The sequence below is a fragment of the Lagopus muta genome, chromosome 2, assembly GCF_023343835.1.
Source record: "Lagopus muta isolate bLagMut1 chromosome 2, bLagMut1 primary, whole genome shotgun sequence".
Classification (NCBI taxonomy): Eukaryota; Metazoa; Chordata; class Aves; order Galliformes; family Phasianidae; genus Lagopus; species Lagopus muta.
Genome location: NC_064434.1, coordinates 92,908,052 through 92,922,963, shown reverse-complemented (window position 1 = coordinate 92,922,963; position 14,912 = coordinate 92,908,052).

Genomic DNA, 14,912 nt, shown 5'->3' with positions numbered 1-14,912 from the left:
GAGATTCTGAAGCCTGAGAAATTAAAATGATGGGCAACTTTTTCTTATTATATTGACAAAGCTCAGTATATGAATTCTGGTAATTTTCTCCAAGAACTTCTATGAAAGAACCCTACTGTTGAGTTCTTTTCAGTTAATTAATAAGTTTAATAAGTATTTAATAAGTATTTAATAAGTATTAATAAGTAAATTAATAAGTACTGATTCATACTGCAAATCAAATATTTGCAATAAAAATAATCTCCAAGTAATTTTGTTACTTATGAATTATGATCTGTCTCTGAGACGCTCTCGCTTGAAATGAGAGCAGGCAAGTACAGGCTCTGCATTCATTTGGTGTGTGATCCAAAGCCAGGGCAGCATGCAGTGAGCCTGCAGTGTTCCTGTCCCTTATGCCCATGATAAGGATTCTCTTTGATGGCTGGTGGTCATGAGTTTCATGCATGTTGAAGATGCCTTATGAGCTTTAAAAAAAGAAAAAAGTAAATGAGCTTACACCTGGGTTCACAGTGATGCTTAGATACCTTTACGTACCTAATTCCCAGTTATATTAAGTGCCTCTGTACTTAGTGTGGAGTTTCATGCTTTTCTGCTGGCACCTCAATTGCTCTTCTTCCATAGCAGGGTATTTCCTTTGTGTGGTGTGTGTTACAGTTACAGGTTTGCAGGGATAAAGAGATTCATGTGGCTTTGTACAAAGAGAAGGATTTTGACTCAGTGCTTAGTAGCACTTCTATGCTTCAGGTCATATATATGAACTCTAGAGTCTGTCTCTTAGATAAATCTATATAGAGATATATAAATATATATGTAAAAGCTGCATTCTGGACCAAACGATAGAATTTCAGTGTTAGTGAGCTTGCAGCAGCTGAGATGTTCTGCTTTATTCAAGGCAGAGTCTGGAATATATTTTTGGCAATCCTCATTTGAGTCAAAGAATGTCTCCAAATGTCTGTAATCAGGACCTATTTTGAAGATCTCTGCTAAGGTGACTTGTGTTACACTCATTGGGTTCAGGTTCCAGGTGATCTGCACCTCACTGCAGTTTGTTGTGAGTTAAATAGTGATTGTGTGCTGCTGTATTGTTGGTTCCCTGCAGCTGAGAGTTCCACCATATGAAGATTCCTGCAGTTATATCTTAACAACCACTGCAAAAGTGATGTGATTATTAAAGGAAAAATGATGTATCTGCAGCTGTAGAGAATGTGGGGAAAGGGAGGTGATGTAACTTGTGCTGCTTGACATAATGCTGTTTGCTTTAAACATGTAAAAGATACCTACCTGCCAAACCACAAGAGGCAGTGGTACAAATACTCAAGCATTTACTGCGGTATGTAGAATAGAATTTAAAAATGCAAATGCACAAAATGCTCCACAGAATGCTTGGTTCAGGCTGCAGCCTCAGCCGTGGGGCTGTGTGTTAATGAGCAAGTAACCATTTGCTGTGAAATGACCCAGAAAAGGCGGCTGCCCGAGCAAGTCGTGGGGCAGCTCCACTGCAAATACAATGCCCAATATTGTGCTGTGTCATGGGAAACATGTAAAATAGCTGGAGTCAACGAAGAGGAAAAATGCTGTCTGTGGGAACAGAGGTATTGCTTACAATGGAGGGGTTACACTCTGCTAACTGCAATGAGGCAATTAGGGGAGACGTGTATGATTGCCTATTCCTAAGTATATAAAAATCTGTTTAAAATAGAAAAGAAAAAAAAAGGTAAGAAAAAAAAGAAAAAAGAAAAAAAAGAAAAAGGCATTTCCAATGGACAGTAATGGAATTGATGAGATGATGATCTGTGGGATATAGAAGATAGAAGTGTAACTGGCAAAGCGGGACCAAGAAAGGGAAAAGGTGCTGTAGGGAGGAGAAATCAGAACAGAGCAGTAATGAGGCAGCAGTGACAGCAATGTTAAGAAATGGCTGCACCAACCTGGGGATGGGCCAGAGGAATTGGAAAGGGCTGCTCTGCCCCTGTGCTGGTGTACCATTATCAGGATGGTGGCTGCTCCTCCCTGCTGTGCCACAGGCCTGGTTGGTCTGTGCCACTTCTTGTGTCCAGAAGCACTGGAATAAGTTGTGTGTTTAATCACCTATTTAATGCCTCTACTTAAAAAAGGTAAGCTCTTAATAGCAGCTCCTGATTTTTGAGCACTAGCTTCTGCATCCAGAATTCTAGCTGCTTCTTCAATGTAAGCAATGACAGAATACTACCACACTTCAGTTCTAAAGTCTCTACTGGCATTGGATCATTTTAGTGCCTGATATTCCATGAAGCCAACAAGTGCAGAACCATAGCATGATTAAGGCTAGAGGAGACTCCTGGAGTTCATTTGTTCCCCCCCGTTCCTTAAAGAAGCTTTTCTAAGGCATCTCAACACTCACAATATGAATGTGATCATAGCTTCATTGCTTCTTTATCTCATTACGTGTTTGGTGGGCTTCAGAAATACGTGATTTTGAACACAGACAATTGTTCAGTGCTCTGTGTGTATCACTGGATTTTGGTAACAGTCTCCATCACCAATGAGAAGAGGCTTGAAAAAGGAGACTGGAGGATCTATGGACACATTAGCACTGGAACAGACTCCCTGAGGCAGAAGGAGTGTCTGGACAACATTCTCAGGTCTGATTTTTAGGTGGAGCTGTACGGAGCCAGGAGCCAAATGAGCCTTGTGGGTCTTTTCCAGCTCAGGATGTTCTGTGACCTGTGATCCTTGGGAGATGCTGACGTTATTAAAATGTGATTATAAGCACCTGTAAGGTAGGTAATTTGGCTTAAAACAAATCGCTATCACACACTTGAAGAGAGCAAACCTGTCCAAACCAATTCCTTTGAATGAGGTCATCTGCTTGGTTGATAAGGATGAAGACATCAAGATTGTATCTCAGCTTTAATGATGCTCTGAGAGCATCCCACAAGACCACACAGGAGTGGCAAATGATGTTTCAAGCTCACTGCTGTTACAGTAATGGCTCAAACTAGTTCACAGGATGCAGTGAAGATGATTTCACATTAATGAGTCTGAAATAGTTCACAACATTCTTGTGTTCTTCACTGAAGAGTTTTGTTAAAGGATATCAGTGATATCGGCCGACGGTTACATGATGGTACCTCATTGTAGGGGTTTGACTGGATGATGCCTGGAGGTCCAATGCATACCCACATTTCTGTTACATTTATAGAGACTTTGCTTGTAGAAATTCCATGCAGGAACACAGAGTAGACAATAGATGTTTTTATTAGAGGATCTAATCCCTCAGTTCTCATTTCAAACCAAAGCTTTACCTGTGTGTGGTCTGCAGGCTTAGACTTTTTAAAAGGAGTTCTTCATACTCAGGATAAATAATCCCAGCAAACAACACAGGTGATATTGAAGGAAACTTGCAAGTTCATACTGAGCATCCAGGCTTTACTTGTGGTAGCAGTATCTCGTGCTAGGAGAAAGAAATGAGATGCAATAAGCTGTATTTAGAAAAATGAAAACCTGACCTTGACTGACACCACTGTATTTCTAACAGCTGACCCCAAAAACTGCTACTAAGACTGCAAGAAAAAAAAAAAAAGAAAAAGAGAAGGAAATCTTGGTTCTGTGGTTTGCATTATTTCCTGATATGAAGCAACATGTTCCTTTGCTGTTTACCTACGCTTAATCTAAGTGCACAGAAAAATGCATTGCGTAGGGCATCTAATCTCACTGATGCATTTAGAGTCAAGATGTTGTTACCATCTTGGCTCAAGTCTAGTTGGATGCTGGTAAGGTAAAAAGCTTTGGGGGTCAGTAAAGTTGGTTGTTGCTCAGAGGAGCAGAGCTATTTGTTCAGCTGAATGCTGGGCCTAATCCACCAGTTGCTTAAACAGCAGGGTGTGCTGGGCACCTGTTGCATCAGCATCAACCCTTTTTGGCACAGATGTGGTCTGCAGTCTCCTTAAATGTCTCTTAATGTGTGCGAAACTGTCTTCAGAGTGGCAGTGTGTTAATTCTATGATTTGAAGGTCCAGTTCCATATCATTTGTCTTGTTACAGCGCTGAATCCACAGCTCATCTCTGCTGGTGTCTTTACACGTCCTTTGAAACAATATTTTTCTTTTGAAAAGTGAAGTGCAGGAAGTCAGGGTGTGGTGAAGCCTGGCTCACTGCTGTGGTGAGCTGCTCCTAGGATAAGTCACAGCCCACAGCTGCCAGGGCTCAGCACGATGTTTTGGGCCTTATCAGACTCCTCAGGAGCACAGCTGGCAGCAGAGCTTCCTCTATCGCCCGGTAACTGTCTCTAGTACAGGCTAAGGCATTAAGATCAGTTCTTCCACCCTTTCCCAGAAGGAAAAGATGCTGAGACACAGCAGGCTGCCTCACAGCAGGATGCCACCAGCGTCCCTGCTTCCCAATGCTCTACAGTGTCTGGTGTTGTGCACTGAGCATCCTTCAGGGTGGGTTAGGGGAAGTGCCTGGCATCTGCCACACACAGCCTTTCTGCTGGCATCAGATGATACCTTCACTCTTTGCAATGCTGTCGTTTTGATCTGTGCTACACTTGAGAACACCCCGGTCTCTGAGAAGGATGGGAATGCTGCAGGATTTGGGGGATTTTATTCCACTGACCAAATGGTGATTTAGGTAATTTTGTAGAGTTTCTGAGTAGATACTGTATCTAAGATGTCTAAGATGTGCTGGTTAACAAGAAGTCTTCGTTAAGGACTCTGCTGTGTATTTTATAACAACTTGATTGCAGTGGCATCTGCTGGTAAGACCTACAACTACAGGGTTTGCAGCGATAACAGGATATCCATGTGTTAGTACAGGCATTCAGGAATGTTTTCTTGAGCTATTTAAAATGCCGTGTCAAGGACATGTAAAGCCCCGAGTGAGCAGGCCTGGCCTGACCTTATAGCTCACAGTGCTGTCAGCTGCTGCTCAGGCTGGGCTGCCCAGCTCTGCTCAGCTGGAATAACCCAGTGATGCATTTACAAGTTGAAGCCTTTGTTTTAAATATCATGCAATACAACATGCTTGCTATGTTTTATTTACTTATTTGAGGGATTTGCTTTCCCTGAGACGGTGTCAGAGGTAGAACCACTCAGACCTGTTTGAAATCATCTTTTTTCAAAGTTCAGCAGAGATGGAAAATGTGCCCCGTGTGCACGTGATTTCCTACTCAGGCTGGGTAATACTGGCGTCTTTCACTGCAGTGCTCTCAAAGAGCACAGTTTGTCCTCAGAGGGGAAATGCAGGCAGGAGGAAGAGCCTCAGGAAGTGGGGAGAAGGAGTGAAAGGACCTGAGGCCTACGGAGGGTACAGCACATCGCTGGCTGTTTGTAAGCAGTTCCCTGGGGCTTGTCAGTGCAACGTGTGCAGCCTGTAGGTCACTGTATGTCATGGAGACAGATGTGTAGAGGAGAGAACAGACACAGTACAAGATACTCTTGAATTAATGTTGCTGTGAAGACCTGTCAAATACCACACAAGGCTGGGGGGTTACATTTCATACAAAGCCTATTTTTCAGTTCGGCAGGGCAGGGATCTCAGGCATTTCTACTTGGGTCTTTGCTAACTTTAGTGCTAAAAAATTCACTTTCTAGACAAACATTCAATGAGACAAACAAAACAAGCAATTGTTTCTTCTTCCTCTTTCATTTCTTCCTCCCCACATTCTCCACCAGAGAAGACCTCAATTTCACTCTTCTGAAAGGACACAATGTAGTGCTGTTGTTTTTTTTTAAAGCACAGAAGGGTTTCAACCTTCTGAAGGTAATGCAAAAAGATGTGTTCAGTTAAAACATATTTTTAAAAATGATGGCATTATATATAAACCTATAAATATTGCTGATAAGTATAGTGGTGAGAGACTCAAAAAGCTACATGGGCCTCCTTCTGTACTATGTGGTAACTCATCAAGAAAGCGTGTTGTTGGTGTATAGATCAAAGGCGTATAAAAAGAAATACTGTCTAACTCTTTTCTGTAGGTTTGCAAGAACCACATGTGCAAGAAACTTATTTTCTATGGTAGGAAACAACGGATAAATTAGGTACAGCAAAGATCTGCTCAAGCTTTCGAAAAGCTGTTGTGCTTAGTCTTGGTGCCATGTAAATGAAGCTGCTTTCTGAAGGGCTGTATTACATTTCAGAGCTACAACAACATAAACCCAGAAAAACTGCTATGATTTTAAGCGAGCATAATTTGATCCTAAGTGGTGCTTGAGGTTTGGGGAAAACTCACTAAGACTGATGCTCTGATACAGTGTATTCCACTCTGGGGATACTACAGTGGTATCTGTTTTTGAACAGTACAGCGAAAGCCCTGAACTAACTTAATGCTGATCTAAACAGTCCAATATATTATTTGAAAGCAAGTTTTGCTGTGCTATCTGGGTGTTTGATTCCTGACAGCTTACTGGAGCTCCATTTGGTTTTGACCAAATCCTCACTTTGTTGTGAGCACTTCAGCAACAGCGCAGAGAAGTTAACGGGCTAAGGCAGCGAGCAGGAAATGATCTGAAGCACAGAAACCGCACTGCTGGGACAGTTATTTGTGTGTGCTGCTGAAGGCTTGCATTTGTCACGGTGGAAAAAAAAAAAAGATGAAAAACAGAACAACCGCCTGCTGCTTCCTCCCCACCTTTCAGAAGGCATTTGGCTTGTCCTGATGGCAAACAAGAATGGAATGGGGTTGGAAGTACTGCTGCAAGCCTTCACGCCGTGTCATAAGCATGTGCGCCTGCTTGGCACAGCTTCAGGAACCCAAACAAATTCATTTCCTTATGAAGGACTTGACTGTGGACCGTGTCTGGCTCCACGTGAAAATTCTAGTTGTGTTTTATATGAACTTTCATTGAACCCAAGCCATAGTTCTCCTGGTTACCATGTCCACCGCTTGCATCAGTAGACAAATCCTTCTGTCAGACAGAGCTCTGTGCAGAGGTCTGACCTGATGAAGCCCACATGCAGAGAAAGGTGTGCCAGGCCAGGATGTGCAGCTGGTGCACAGACACAGATTGTGTGCCTGCACACACCTTCCTGCTTCCAGACGTGCTGAGAGTGGGAGATCTGGGTTCACCTGACTTGCTGAACTGGAATCTTGCTGTTCCTAGAGGCAAATTGAACCTTACTGGCTTCTCTGTAATGCTTTTCCTGAAACACTGCATGGCAACAGAGGATAATGAAGAAGCTGAAGAATTCTGTCAAGAATTGTCTCCAAAGGTGACAGAAGCATTTGTTTTGCATAAGTTAGATGTTTAGAGATTCAGATACATGACAAGTGTATCTGAAGTGCGTGCTACTTTTCTTGGGGGAAGGGGCAGAGGGTTAGGAAAGACAGCAGTAAACCAAAAGCTTTCTACAGAGGGCTGCAGGTGTACCTGGATCCAAAAAATCAGAACTATTTTCTGTTCCTTTTTTCTAAGGAAGGAAAATATTGCAAAAGCTGATGTTGTTCTGCTGTTTATCTAGAAGTTTCCACTGTAAATGGGATGAAACAAGAACTGTCAGGTTTTAGCATGAAATGCTGTCTCACCCTGAAACCAAAGCTTGCCCCTGTGCTACCAAGCACAGCCAGCGAGGCCATAGGTGTAAAAATTAAAGAGATGACACTGGTTCGTTCATATAGAACTTCCAAAGTGTTCAAAGCATTCATTTTCCAAAAACTGCCATTACTTCTGAAATCCCTTAGAGAATATAAATTTCAGTGTTCCATAATTCATAGTTTCAGTGACTCGTGGCAACTGGGGATGTGGCAGAGGGATCAAGAATTAAATTAGTATCCTGCCACTTGAGGCTAAGCCTCAAGCAGAACCACTCTTAAATGTTTTGCTTCGCAACGCAAAAGCAGCCTGAGAAGTATTCACTTTTTGAACACTTTCTGAGTGTTATGGAAGTTGTATTTTAAAGTATTTCTCCTGAAGTTGAGTTCTGAGCTGAACTAAATCAATTCTGCAAATGAAGTGTATGTGGGTGGGAGATCCATCAGGATTTGAATTGGACCCAACCCTAAACATATGGATTATAGCTGATGTTGATCTTGAATCAAAAGAAATGCCGGTTTGATTCCCTCCCATCCCAGTTCTCTTCCTACTCCTTTAAACCTATTTCAGTAATACACTTGTTATTTCCTTCTTAGTTACTGTATGCTGGTATTGTTCTTATCTATATGTTCCCCTGATTACGTGGCTGTGTGCTGAGCCTGTCATCGCTGTTGTGGTTCCATTATGTGTGTAATTATTTCTCGGTGGGCTGCCAGAACTGCTAATGATGCTGCATCAACTGCTGCTGCTGTGAGAGCCGACGGCTGCGTGTTAACTTCCACGGAGTGTAATTAAAGGTAGTGCCTCTATGGAAAGAGCAATGTGGGTCAGTGCATTCTCAGGATTCACCCTGTTGAGGAGCAGGGGTTTTTGCATCACGTTCCCAGTAATGTGCTCCATGAGGGATCTCTGAGTCTCCTGTGCTTCCACAGCGAGCATCTTTTTGGTAGCTTTTGGTTTGTGCATTACATGTAGATTGAGAGCTGCTCCTTCAGTGTGATTGTGATGAGTAAATTTACCCCAGTTCTCCAGAGCCCAGCATTGATTGCTTTGCTTTTTTTCTGGTCTAATTGTAGCACATCAAACCAGAAGAAATGCCAAATGCTCACAGCACGTGCTCTGGCTTGCGCAAGAGGTACCTGTAAGTAGTCCCCTGTGTTTTGAGCCTGCTCTCTTTGTTGTTGTCCAGAGTTGCTGTGGAAGAGTGGTGCTTTGGGTTTTTTAAGACTAAACTCCTTTAACATGGAGAAATGGAGTGGCTCCTTAAACACGGAGTGGCTCCTTTAACATGGACATACCCTTTAGGATATAATACAACAGTAACGCTGACCCAGGGTAGCCTTTTCAAGTCAAGCCAGTGCTGCAGGCATCATCTCAGATGTGTGTGCCAAATCCTCATTTCCACATCGACCATGGAAATATAGGTTTGCTAAATATCACCTCTCGTGTGTCCATCCATGTGAAATGCGTGTTGTGCTTGAGATCGCTTTCAAATGGCTTCCTCAAAGATCAGAAAAAACAAATAGATGTATTGAGAAGGTGCTGGATGCGGGGCTCCAAAAGCAATTGCCTCATGCAATCATCTTATTCTGGTTCAGCTCACAGGTTAATACTGCAGTCACTGGGCTGTGTTTCTAACCACCCAGGGCACTGCCCTGCAATGAAAGAGCAATGAAAGCTCTTCAGGTGCCACTGAAGCTGTAACAGACTGAATTTGCAGCTACAGTTTCAACAGACAGTAAGAATTTAGAAGGAATTCTGCGTAAGCACTGGACAAAATTTTTTCTTCTCACATAAGAGAGGTCTCCAGCTTTCATCAGTTCAGGTGGAGATCTTGCTCTAGTTAGCACATACTGGTTACTCCTTAATGTACTATGTGTTTGTTAATTTTGCCCCTAATACTTTTATTCTTCTGCCTTGTATATGCCAGAAAGGAAAATCATCCTAGGTTTGGTTCTGTGGGCCAGACTGTAAAGATATTGCATCTGAGAATAAGCAAGCTGAATGCTGTGTAAAAGGTGTATAATTCACTGCAGAACTTCTCCTACCTGCATCCTCCCAATTTTTTCCTAGTTACCTTGCAGCCAGCCACTGCCTGAGATAACAAGGAGGCTTTCTTAAAACCGGCTCTAGAAATGTTTGTTTGTTTGTTTTTAAGAGCTAACAGATCGTGATTTAGTGAAATAAAAATCTCTTCTGTTCTAACTTGGGCATCTCCCAGGCTTTCTTCCTTCCCACTTTTCCAGATGTGGCCCTTTATGCTGTAGTAGAACTGTGAGAATGATTCCAGGTTTAAGCCACTTGATATTTTGGGCTGGAAACGTGTTTGTGATGTTGCTGCTGTCACACTGCTATGGTGACAGCAGAGTGCTGCTATTCTCTCATGGTTTCCCTTGCTGCATGGTGCAGCCAAGCACCTACACCCAGAGGACAAAATTCAGTTCTATTGGCAGCAGCTTAGGAGAAGTAGCTGAAATAAGCAGAGCTCCTGAGGGAAGTGTGCCAGAACTGCAGAGGTGGGGCAGCTGCTGAGGATGCACAGCACAGGGGTTTTCCTGTTGGAGAAGCAGAATAACAAGGCATGGACATGTTGCTTCTGGAAATTCTCACAGGCAAAGGTCTTACTTGCTGAATGGGATGAAGCTGTACGATGGATGTTAATGGTGTTGTGAAGACTGCAAGCAAAAGCTGCTTTCCAGAAGTCCTGTGAAAGCTCTGCCAGTTTTACCAGGTACCATTTAACTCTAAAATTTGTTTTTTTTACATTACAGATATAATGCATTTATGTATTGCAAATGCAGTAAGTATAGATTAAATATATGATAATTGTGCATACCTGTATGTGATTACCAATTCTATGCTAACTATATATTCAAAAGATGTGCAATATGTGGCATATATAAATCTATATTCATACATGTCTCAGGTACTTGTGTACACAACATCCTCATGTTTATAAACTCAAGATGTTTATAGATAATTACTGCCAAAATCACTAATTTGCTTGGCACCATTTGCCAACTATCAAGCCAGGTAGGACTTTGCTATGGTTTATAACTCAGCTCCTCTGGACCTTTGGGAGCTATGCTACCTAGTCTATCTTCATGCACCTTACTACTGCTGTTCTCTCTGATATTTGCATGTGTGCTAATAATAAAAACACATAGAAGAAATAGGGCAAGTATGCTGAAATCCACAAAGACAAAAAGGACTCTCAAACGAAGGTTGCTGGAAATCACTTTTGCTTATTCTCATCTCAGCACCGGAACTGAGGAGAAAAGCAAACCCAAAGCAGAAGTCCTGTTCCTCATCATACAATGAGGCCAAACAAATGACGATTTTGCTTTTTTTTTTGTTTTGTTTTGTTTTTTTTTTGTTTTTTTTGTCTTAAATTTGTAAAAGTTTAAATAGAAAACCTGGTTGAGAATACAGGCGTGCTGGGAGGCTCTCAGTACTTCAAGAAGAGGAAATTCTCACAGGAAACTTGCAGCACTTGAGAAAGGTCACAAAGCTGCTGGCAGCTGTGTGCAGGAAGAGAAAATCAACTCGTCTTGAACTTGAAAGCAAAACTTGATTTCAAATGAGAACAAAATCAGCAGTGGATTGGCCAAGCTTACAGCTCATGACCCATGCAGTTTGTTGATATAAAAGTTGGTATGTAGAAAAGAAAGCACTGAGAGAGAGATTTCCTGGAGGTTTTCTTTTTGAAGTGATACAAGAAGCCTCCCATGTGTCGTGCATTCAATACATGTCTGTGAGATGAGGGGGGAAGGAAGGTGAGACTGCAGTGAGGGCGGTTCGATATTGGCTTCGGTGCCCTGAATGTTGTGTTTCCGGATGCCCTGAGGGGAAATCTCTGCACCTGCACCCTACCCCCCACCCCAGGTGTTTGTGAAGCAACAATAGCTAGTTTAAAGATGTGTTATTGAGTCAGGGCACTGAGTTTGCACAGAGAGAAAAAAAAAAGATTTCTACTCCAAATGAGGAAATGCTTTAAACTCTCAGCTCTGAAGCAAGGCTGAAGGATTCAGTGATACTCTCTTCATGTCTGTTCAGCCTGGCCCAACAGTTATATGGCTTTTCTTGGCCACAAGCAGCTGCCCTGCTATTCCATTTGGCAGGTTGGAGAGTCCAAGCTCCCATTTTGCATCTTCACCAAGAGGAGGATGGCCCAATAACTTGGGGAGAAGCGTCCAGGTAATGCTTTTGTAAATGGCTGATGGAAAAGGAGGATAGAAGGAAGGTAATCAGGTGCCCTGCTGAGGTCTTGGGTCCTCCAGTCCAGGCAGGTGCTGGATGGGCAACGTTTGTTCAGGACAGCTTACAAGAGCCATTCTGAAGGGAAAGAAAACTAGATGGAGTCATACTGACTGCTGGCAACAATGCAAAGCATGTCCGAGCAGGAAGCAGCTTTGTGTGCATGCAGAGGAGGATGCCTTCGGGTCAGGTTTGCACTCTCTGTGACCAGCAAAATGCTGGCTCGCCCCTGCCTGTGCTCCACCACTAAGGCTGGGGAGGAGTCTGGATTTCACACAGAGAAAGTGTTAGTTGTTGTTGTTTATTTGTTTGGTTTTGCCTCTGCGTTTCCTCATCAAAGCTCCCTGAGACTGCACAGTTCAGTGTGGGCTGGGGGGAAGTATCAGTGAGCAGAACCACCCCCAGGACACCGAGCCAGTGTGCTGATGTCTGCACAGTGCTATCTTTGAGAACAAGGTGTAGTTTCCCTTTGTGTGTATGTGGTTAAGCAGCCCAGAAGAAATAAGCATTGCGTGGGTTTAGATAGTAACAGAAATCTTCTACTGGAGGGCTTGGTACTGCCTGGGGCTGCTCTTGGGAACACGAACATTACATATCCAACCATGGTGGGTACAAGTGGCTGCGGCACTAACAGTCAGGGTTCTGCTTTTAATGTTTAGCATAAAGAAGAAGTCTGAAACGTAGCAGTCTACCAAATGGCAGAGCTAATTATGAATTTGCTGTTTAGAATAGCTTGGGCTGGAGAGCAGCCTAACTACCCTTTCTTCTTTGTTTAAAAGAGAAGTGTGACAGTAGCTCTGCCTCTGTAGGTCGTATTTTGGGCTTGGCTCAGCTTGCCTTGCAACTGGGAGAACTGGGGAGGAACAGGGAGGGAGAGAGAGAAAAATAAACAGGAAAAAAGAGAAGACTGTGGAATCTGCAAGTATCATCAGCTCTTACTTGTTTCCAAGTTTCACTGAAATTTATCATGTTATTTCATCACTTCTGTCCCAGGGGTTATCTGCTCAACACTCACTTAGCCAGAACTGAGAAATCCAAATTCTGTGTTATAAATGTCCCCATAGAAAGTGATGGCAGTAGAACAGATATAGTCTTTAAAGGGTAAGGAAGGAAAGTAAGAAAGATTTATGAGAACAAGGGAGGGGTAGGCAAGCCCTGAAGTTCTGATTCATTTACTGAAATTGTTCCTAATGAAACTAACTTTCTGTGGTTATTTTTATAACGATCTTAGAAGTCAAGCACTGAAAAGAGTATGGGAAGGATGACCTACATGCACTGAGCTCTGCTCTAATATTTATTAAATATAACTTCTTACAGCTGCGTGATGCTATGTGTGCTATGTTAGCTTGGATTTTAGAAACAGTTTTTGTCCAGCTGGTCAGGGCAGTTTCAGTGGCAGACACCAGAACAATGTGAACTGAGCCCAGATGTCATATGTGGGGTTTACAGTTTGGGTGGCCACGTTTGAATGAATATCCCACATGTTTTCTTCTGTTTGCTTCTTGCCAGCATTTCTCTTTAAACACTTCATCTTGATTAAATACAGAGTGGAAAACCTATGTACATGTATATGTGCTAACATGTTAGTAGAAACATAGCTGTTGAAGTTTAAAGTTAATTAAGATTAAATTACTGTATTTTAAGAAGTAACACACAGGACTAGTTGAACAGGTTTAAATCAAAGAAGTAAATTTAATTGAGAACAGATATGCAGCAATAACAGCTCATAAAGCCAAGGTGTGTGAGCTCACCTTCTATGAGATACGCCAGGCTGACTTCTTTGCTCATTGTCTCTGGCTTGGCCTCCATGTTACAGTGATTGGGTTTTGTTTGGTTGTTTTACTAGAATAAGATGATGAGAGGCATGAGGAAAGTAGGAGCACCACAGAAAAGAGACTGAATATCAGCACCATGTTTAATAGAACCAGTTGTTTCGTGGCTGTGGTCAGATATTCTGCTCCAGTATTTCTCTTCAGAAGTAGAATGCTTTCTCTCTTTAAATTCTGTTAAAAACATAAAAACCTATTTTTTACATTACTTTGAAAACCGTAATTGGGTGTAGTGTCTCTGTTGCCTGGCCTGACTTGATCTGAAGCCCTGCATGGCTCAGCACAAGCAGCTTTGCAGACTGTCACACTACTTGTTAGCTTGGTACTAGCATGGCCTTAATGTTCTGGGGATGTAACATGGTTAAGGTCTATAACTGGGGACCAAGGCCAAATTTCTCCTTTCCTCCAATGCAGGTTGTCCCACAAGAACCAGAGGAAAGTCACTTCTGTCGCTACAGCATCTACTGAAGTCGTAGAATAATTAAGGCTGGAAAAGACCCCTAGGATTGCTGAGTCCAACTGTCAACCTATGCCCATAAAACCATGTTTCTCAGTGCCACATCCGCAGTTATTGAGCACCTCCATGGACGGTGCCTCCACCACCTCCCTGGGCACCCTGTGCCACTGTGTCACCGCTCTTTCTGAGAAGAAACGTTCCCTAATATCCAACCAGGACCTGCCTTGGTGCAGCTCGAGGCCATCAATTCACATCCTAATTGCTTTCTGCTCTGTGATGCCTTACTGAAAACTAGGGGGTGTGGATTAAAATGCCAGAAGTCTTCTGTGACTCTGCTTGCGAGTCTTGGAACCCAAGAGTGTACTAAAGAATATTTTTAAGTAACTAAGTTTTCTACCTTATTCTAGAATTAAAACCACATTCTGCTTAAACATTTACAACTCTTCAATGCACTCAACTCTGATGTGCCTTACAAATACTGGAAAATACTGTAGTATGTGTTTTCTGCAGTCCTTCAGAAATGGACAGTTTCAAGGGCTTACTGCTGGAGTAATTTAACAGTCATGCTGTGAAAATGGGAAGGTAAGCAGCCCAACAGAAAGCACAGTAGCCAAAACTCTTACAGCTTTGAGAATTGCATCAACTTCCCTTCAATAATGAACCTTATTTATAAATTCACTGACAATACAGAAAGGAAGTTTGTGAGATCAAAGTTTCAATATGCTTTTTTTCTGCTTCTCTTTAGAGAACTGCTGTTGGCATGCATGTATCTGTATCCCTCTCCTCACTGCTGAGCACAGCATTGTAGATAGTTTTGAACATGTTTTAAAAGCTGTTTCTGAAGATAAACGCTTTGCA